Here is a 7,767-nt window from a genome sequence, read left to right as displayed (position 1 = left end):
CACTGCTGCATTCTGGTTAAATAAAAACAAAAGATAAATAATTAACATTTAAAATAAAACTATGTTAAAAGACATTTTAATGCAAACTCCCACTTCAGTCAGTGACAGTTTTGGATGAAAAGCTGAACTGGTCTGAATGAACCCAAAAATTTCCCCTTCTTTTTATCTTGTCTTAGATCAAAGCAAATATGCAAAGCAAACATAGGCTCTCTGCTTGAATAAACAAGATAGTTTCATAAGCATGGGTTTTGAAGAAATCCGTGCAGATGTTTTACTCTTTTAAACTGTTTTGCTAATATGTAAAACTAAGTCAACTGTAGCTGAGCTGGTTGTTTTGGATACCCAGGTATTTACCATTTTCCAAGAATGTCCATTTCCTTTCGAGTTCCTCATTGTGCTTGTATAAAATACTGCCTCGTCTTCTCTCTGACCATAACAATCCTGACAACAAATGATGCAGTAAGTAAAAGTCCACGCTCTATGTGTGTCTGTATATGTGTGTCTGTGAGTAGTGCTTGCAAATCCTATGGGATAAAAGCTGCCATGTAAATGTAAATATAAGTCATGGTCTTCTTTGAATTGATGACCCCTTGCTGCTGTCTTTTTTGACAGGATAAGCAACATAAATAGCAATTGCCAGAATGAAATGGCCTGATAAGTCCTGCTCCTTGCTAATTTTTCAAAAACTAGACTATCTTCACATATTTAAGGACTTACTGTTGAGTTCTGTCTTCAAAGTGAAAAATAAACAAAGCCAAAATTTAGGCTAGAATAAACTTTTAAAAGCAGCTCTGGACTTGTGGCTTTCATTTGCAGTTTCAGAAATGAAATATGCATCTCTGAGTGCAATTCTTGCTGAAAGGCAATGAAATTGGGTGACTTTTTATTTCTTAGACCTACCATTTTTCTAGCTTTTTTTTTCCTGCTGGCTGTTTTCCACAGGCGAAAAATCCATTACCCAGAAAAAAGTTCTGCTGATTTCTTTGGAACTTTGTGTACTCACAAACACTGCCTCAAATACTGTGTTTTGTCAGTGTCTGGGCTTACATTTCTAACCCAATGCTTCAGGTGAGACACATAAGCCAGGTCTTTCTTGTCTGGGAAATTCCATAGCATTTTATCCAAGTGCTAAATAAATTGCCACATCTAACAACTCTGTATGCAAAGAATTTCTATTACTATGCTTCCTTCTTTTACTAAGAGAGTGAGACAGAGTAGTAGTTCATATAAGCTTCCTGATTCTTGCTTTTTACCCACATAAACAGCAATTACACTACAATTGCCTGAACTTGAAATATAAGTTGTCTGGATTTTTGGACATGATCAAACCTCATGGAATTCAGTGTAACATTAAAGCAACTGGAATGAACTCGCACTACTAAAACTGGCACTAGCAATTGTAGAGTTTACAAATTCAGAGGTCTTGTTAAAGTCAAGTTAAAAAGGAAGGTGCCTCTAATCTGCTCAGTAGTAGTCAAATTGTCATAAAAAGTTGGTGCTGCTTCTTTTTTGTTTTGTGAGCTGATTCACTGTATTTCTTCCTGACTCCCTTCTTTTTGGCCCATGGCTTACTGGACCTGAACCAGTGACTCCCACTGGTTGAGAACAAAGAGTTCCTGATACTCATCAGTGGTGTGGAAATTTGCCATGTCAGTTGTGTGCCACTAGCTTGGCAAGTTGGTTTGATGACACCAGCTATTCCCAGCATAATCCATCTAGCTGTCTTTCTCCAGAAAGAAAAAACACTTTTATTAGAGGCCAAAAACAATAGATGCCACTGTGATCACAGAACCTTTTTTTTCCCCCCACTGCTGACTAAACTACGGTGCCAAGAGTTAAAGTGTTTCTCAGGAAAGTGATTGTCACTATGGTTATGCATGGAAGCCAATAACCGTTGTTTGCTTTTGATCCTTTCGTTCAGACTTTGGATTTTAATAATAAAATCCTGAGTGCTTAGAAGGAACTGCAACTCCTATCAAAAAACAAATATTATTGCATAGTACAATTAATATCTAATGAAGCAAGTTTCATCAAAGAACTGGTTCTTATGTCTTTCTACACACTATTCTTAAGAGGCAAACAGAGTGAACCTAACACCCATTTACTGTAACCTGGCAAAAAGAATGAGAAGTCACCCTGGCCTAAAAAAAGTTTAACAGTGGTTCAGAGATGCCAGATTTGAGATCTGTTGCAACGTAGGAGTTGCTGTATTGTTTGAGGAGCACCTTGCATGTTGCATCTTTTCTCTAACATCTGGTAAAGTTAAGAAAAGCTCAGGAAACTTTTGCTAAAAGTGTAGTGGTTAACTCAATAGTCATTGCCTTGTCTAGAAAAGATTTAATTAGCCTGTGAAGCAGATGATATATTCCCTTTCAAAATGTTGTAAAATTCCGGTGCTGACATAAGAACACGAAGAACAGGTCCCATCTCTCTGTCACCAGGCAGTGGAAGTGTGCAACTCAAAAAAGGGTACAAGAATAGACAAAGTCTGTAACGATGCCTGCCAAGGCCTGCCCCAAATTCCATATTGTCTACAGCTTAGACTTTCAGCTATCTACACGTTATTACCATTCATCTTTCCATATGTGTCTGTCTTATTTTTGGTGTCTCAGCTAGATAAGAATTTCTTTCTGTTGCTATCAGTTTCCTTTAGAAAAACGCTTGAGCAAGACAAATAATATTTTTTTTAAAAAATTGCTTCTATGAACTTTCTTGCCAGCTTGGGTTTTACTGGTTTATTTCAATCGAATTATTCTTGGAAGCCATGGATAGAATCCATCTCACCACAATGCTGATGTCTACATCTGAGACAGCCAATGGTGGGCACCTTCAGGGAGCAATTCAAGTCATCAGGTTTAGACATTAACTTTAAGATAAGATCACCCACATCCTAATATGTGCATTTCCCTCTTTGGGTTCTGAAGGGAACCCAAAATATAAAGAGTGTAGGGGTGTATGTGTATATGTATATGTAATTATATAGATATATTGGAAGGCAAAGATCAAACATAAGCATCTGTATTTGGAGAGAAGAGTCCTGTGCAATGAACATATTAAAGCAGAACGGTTCTTGAGTTCAGGATGATATGTCAGAATCTGCAAGTTAAACAGTTTGTGTCCTTTGCTTCGTTTTTATTTTTTTTGTTTCTTTGTTTCTTTTTTCTCTTTTTTTTTTTCCTTCTGCAACTAAAAAAAAGAATCTTAGTTTTCCACAGATTTTTTTGCCAGAGTCAAAATTAAAATATGTTAAGCAGAAACGAAAAAAAAAATATTTAAAAAAATCAAGTGGAAGTATCATGTGACATGTTTCATCAGAGATATAGTTTTCTCCCTTCTATTTCTGTTTCTTACTACAGATCTGTACTGACTATAACCTGTGTGTGGCATTATGAGTTCTTTCTCAAGGGCAGAACAGAAGACAACATTGAACTCTTCTCTGAACAGGCAATAGAGGCTCATCTTAAAGAATTTTTTCCCTGAGCACTTTGTTCAAGGTTAACTTAAACTGCTGAAACAAGTTCTAACAGTTAATTGCAGATTTTACAGTTCGTGAACATGTAAAGTAGTTCTGAGCCCTATGCGGTGATCTTTGCATTCCTACTGCCTTCAGATATCCTACAGGCACTCATACAGAAAGACCAGATCTATTTTTTATTTTATTTCCATTTCACAGAGTATCTCTGAATTCTTGTATGGCTGACAGTGATCTGGAGTGTAAGATTTGGTATCTCCACTGTGTTCACTATGTTGACCACTCCATAGTTCATTTATCTTTTTCTTTAGTTGTTTCCTGTGTAATGTAAACCTCTTAATTTTCAAGCACCTTAACCATCATCAGAGTTTCTGGCCCACTTTATCTCTTTTCTCTGAGTTCTATTCTTTATCTCCCCTGTCGAATTCATGATGTAATTCCGAATAATGTTGTAGTCCTGACCTATAACAGCAATGGAACATTCCCATATTACTTTTCTTTTTACTATTTCTTTACTGTTGCTGTACACTGAGAAGAGAGCCTCATTAGCTTCAGTTAAGACTCCTTTTAGCATGGTGTGGGGTCACTCAAAACACAGCTGGAGGCTTTGAAAGTTTTGTGTGGAGACTGTCACCATCTGCATGGCACTAAGGTCTTACTTCAAGAATAACTATTGAGTACATATCAGTTCTATTTGCAGTTACCCAAAAAGGAAAACAATCCTGACACACCTAGGGCATAAATATTTAATACTTTTTATCTTATCTGTTAAAAGTATTTTTAATTAAAAACTGCAGACATTTTTCCTTTTTCCTCCTTGTAGAAACCTGTAGAAGTCAGGAGTTATGATAATACAGTGTAAAAACCTTATCTTTGGAAATTTTATAGCAGCAACATATATTGCTCCCTAATTGCAGCAGAATATTTTTAGAGCATCTTACATTTGTTCTTGGTTCATAATATTCCCCAGAGATGTATAATGGAGGAAGAGGTAAATAACAAGTTGCAGTTCTAGACGAAGACACCTTTAGCTCTTCCATAGATCTGTTACCATTAAAGGGCCAAGAATCTTACCTTTTCTAAAGTAGTATACATTCATCTGCAGATCTTGCCTAAGAAGCAGTTAAAATAATTTTGTAGATGGTATCAGATTTTAATTTTTAAAGAGGTTTCAAACTACTGCCATAACTTTTTTCATATTTATACCAGCAGGCAATTCTACGACTGCAACAGATTTTATTAAATTCATTCTGTGTTTAACAAAACAAAAAGCAACCAAAAAGAACAGCAAAAAACTCCAGCTCTTTCAGTGCCAGATGTGAACAGATTATTTTTCTTCCAAGAAATGCTTATGAAATTGTGTCAAAATGAAAAAGAAATGGGATTATGTGCAAACCTCTGTTTATAATGTGTTAAAAGTTTTGTGTTGCAATATGAAGACACTTGAAACTGTAAAATCATAAGGAATAATCAGGGATCTATTTTTCCCTCGCTCTGTTCTTGTCTCATTGATGGGAAAGTCAACTGTAGATCACATTACCTTTGTATAATTTTTTATAGATGGATCATTTCTTTGGAACAATAATTCCAGGTAATGCCTGAATTTTCAAGGATCCGTATGCCTTCTGTTGGCAGCAGGTGTTTCATGAAGAACCTTATGAACATGGTTTTGGGTTGCTTTGCAATGCAGACTCAGGGGACTTCAGGCTGCAAACCAGTAGGTGAAATACTCCCTTTTTATTACTCTTTTTTGCTATAATGCAGCATAACTTCACCAAATGAGGTCTTCATACCTGTATTAACCTTGACATAACTTATATAGGAAAGTGATTATTAAAACATAATTAAGATCTATGTATTTTATTACTTTGTAATTTCTTTCTCTATTTTGCTTTCCATGCAGAAGTAAATTTTTCAAAAAACTTGCTCAGTATTTTTCTGGACATTCTAAACTCACTTCCCCTCCCGCTACCGCATTTGCTCTCTGTTTGTCTTTTATGCCCCCTTTGATTTTGAATTATTAATTAGAATACAAATGCCTACTTTACTGCTGCAATGCATTATTAAAAAAAAAAAAAAAAAGCATCTGTTCCTATCACATTCCTATTCATGGGATTGTGTTTGACTTGAAATAGTTTCCTCAGAGTAAAAGATGGCTTGATTTCTGGATTCAAACCCTGTTGCCTGTAATTGAAAAACTGGTAAAAGAATCACAGTGCTAACTCTTGCTATTTCTACAAATGCTTTATTTATAACCTGATGTTCTCTCCTCATTCTAAGATAAAAATTTGGAATATAAAGCTTTTTTGAATATAGTCACCAAGAATTAGGGCAAAACATTGCTGCAGCATAACACACAGCAGGGATCATGAAACACTAGCAGACAGATAAAAATAACTTGTTTAATTATCAAGAATCCACTGCAGTCTAATTCATTATTACTGTTGGTTGTTGTTTTATAACATATCCAAGTGGATTCCAAAATTCCAAGAATGGAATTAGGACTTCTCATGACAGATGCTGTAAAGATGTGCAATAAATGTTTGTTTTAACCTTCAAAACCTCCAGAGGGCAATTCATCCCGTGTACTATAGACACTTATCTATTACAAAACTCATTTTTGTTGCACTCTGGAAAAGCTTGATCTTCTTGGTCAACTTTGCAGAGAACCCCTTTGACTAGGTTGCCAACACTTTTGTAGTTAAAATTAGATGAGAAGGGTCCCACCTGAAATAAATGCAGACAAATGGGCCATATTTAAATCAAAATATTATGTGCCTAATTAAGCTATAAATTCTGCTATGGAGTTCGCTATCAAAACAATGGTGAATAATTCAAGTAATCTACTCTTCCAACAGAGGCAAGAAAAGTGCTGTAACTGGAAAGCATATGGCAGATGAGTGCTGTGGGCTTTTTGAATAGTGCCCAATGTTACATATGTTCTCTCAGTGTTACATAGAAGACCCAAAATACTGCAGTAATACAAGAATCTTAAGATGATGAATGAATTTTTTAGTCACACTATATTTTCATGTTGGAGAGAGGTAGTCACAAAGGCTAAATCTGGCCTTGCCTCTTCCTTAGTCTCCCATTATAGTCAACGGAATTAAATAGGATTCTCTGGAGACTATTACTAAGCAGTTGAATTAGGTGCATGCTCTAAATTGCCTTCTCCATTAACTGCAGCAGGAGCTTGCAGAAGATTAGTCTCACTTGACTAACAACGTTTCGTATACCTGTTGTGCAAAAGGCAGGACAGAACCTTCATCTCAGAGGAGGAGCTGTGCAACGGTGTCATTATTTTGTGCCAAGTGCACTAAAATCGATGTTTCACTGGACATTGATGAAGGCATCTATAGTTCTCCTGGCTCTCCACTCCTTTTTCTTAAGAAATCTGCACCTTGATATGCCTGCTATACTTGTTCAGTGCATGCAGTTTTGCAGATAAAATGCCCTGGGTCTAGGTCATGTTGATGATTGTACTTTTTGCAGGCTAGTGATAATGTTGATCTCTACCTGTAGAGCATTCTGGACAATCTAAATTCTTCCCGAAGTCTTCCATAAGCAGAAAAACATTATTGTCATGCTTTGGCTTCAGGTGATATACAGGGATATAAAGAGCAGGTGTATGACAATGACAACAAACGTGCTCTTACTTGCAAGGTTAGCTTATGGAGGAGAAGTCTGAGTTGAAGATGCAGCTTCCAATATTATTCATAGTCAGTGGGAGTTCAATGAATGGTACCTATGAAGAAATGGTGAATAATTTTTCTTTTGGAAATACATCTAGTGTATGAAAGCAAATCTACACCATACATATGGTCTACATGACTCCCAGATATTTTGTTCTCCATTACCATGTAGTTCAGCTGGAAAGGAATTTCTGCTCTTTGCCACCTATACTTTCCTTGTCAGTGTTCAAGGTCCAGGCTTTCTGGGTAGTATCAAGCTATGTAGTCCAACTGACAGATGTCCCTGTCTCACTTTTTTGTTGGTTTGAGCAATGCCCTTTCCAATTTGGAAATAACATGAAACACCAAAGCATCCCCATATTGGAAGTTTGTGCAAGTTTTCAGGCTACAATTAGATATAATGCTGAAATTACTTTTCTCAATGAACTCTGGTCGTTCCTGTCCAGGACTTCCTAACAGCTACAACCTTAATAAGGAGCACTGCTCAGGGTCCTTTATTACTTCTAAGCACTTTGCCCAATATGTATTCTTCCCCTTCAGCTCATACAAAGGGTACCAACACTGCTAGAGGAAGAGAACACCTTGCTTTGATTTGCACCCTTT

At 36.4% G+C, this 7,767-nt stretch overlaps 1 long non-coding RNA gene across 1 annotated transcript in view; it reads left to right on the top strand.

Annotated features, from left to right (window-relative positions):
• Nucleotides 1-274: 274 nt before the first annotated feature.
• Nucleotides 275-7,767, top strand: part of LOC119143822 — a 30,197-nt gene continuing 22,704 nt past the window's right edge. Inside the window, exons 1-3 of the long non-coding RNA XR_005102834.1 lie at nucleotides 275-459; nucleotides 3,357-3,494; nucleotides 5,111-5,189. This is a non-coding gene — a long non-coding RNA (uncharacterized LOC119143822). The remainder of the gene's footprint in view (nucleotides 460-3,356; nucleotides 3,495-5,110; nucleotides 5,190-7,767) is intronic.

The sequence above is a fragment of the Falco rusticolus genome, chromosome 2 (genome assembly GCF_015220075.1).
Source record: "Falco rusticolus isolate bFalRus1 chromosome 2, bFalRus1.pri, whole genome shotgun sequence".
NCBI classification, from domain to species: Eukaryota; Metazoa; Chordata; class Aves; order Falconiformes; family Falconidae; genus Falco; species Falco rusticolus.
This window is presented reverse-complemented; position numbering and strand designations above follow the sequence as displayed.